Raw genomic sequence first — 393 nt, 5'->3', positions numbered from 1 at the left:
TTGTTTACTTTCACAGCTATGACAGTAATGGTAAGGTTATCATTATAATTAATAGTAATAAAAAAAAAATTACAGACTATCTCCCATTCCCTGAAAAAGGGGCCAAAATTACTCTCTTTCATGTAAAGGAAATGAGTGTTCCTTAAGAAATCTTGAAGCAGAGGCTCTACTTTGTTTTCACTCCCCCACTCCCTCATCCCCTCTCAACCCCCCCTAGTGTTTGGCAAACCTACTTAAGACCATCACTGATGTGGTTGGGGTGGGAGACCACCTGGTTCATACCCTCCAGCATTTCTCTTTCTGTCTGTAATGGCAGGATGGTAAAAACAATATAAGCCTGACTAGCATTTTTTTTTTTAATATAAATTTCACATACTTTATCATTATATAAGA

This window comes from Penaeus monodon, chromosome 34 (genome assembly GCF_015228065.2).
Source record: "Penaeus monodon isolate SGIC_2016 chromosome 34, NSTDA_Pmon_1, whole genome shotgun sequence".
In the NCBI taxonomy this organism is placed as follows: domain Eukaryota; kingdom Metazoa; phylum Arthropoda; class Malacostraca; order Decapoda; family Penaeidae; genus Penaeus; species Penaeus monodon.
Note: the sequence above shows the minus strand (reverse complement) of the source record.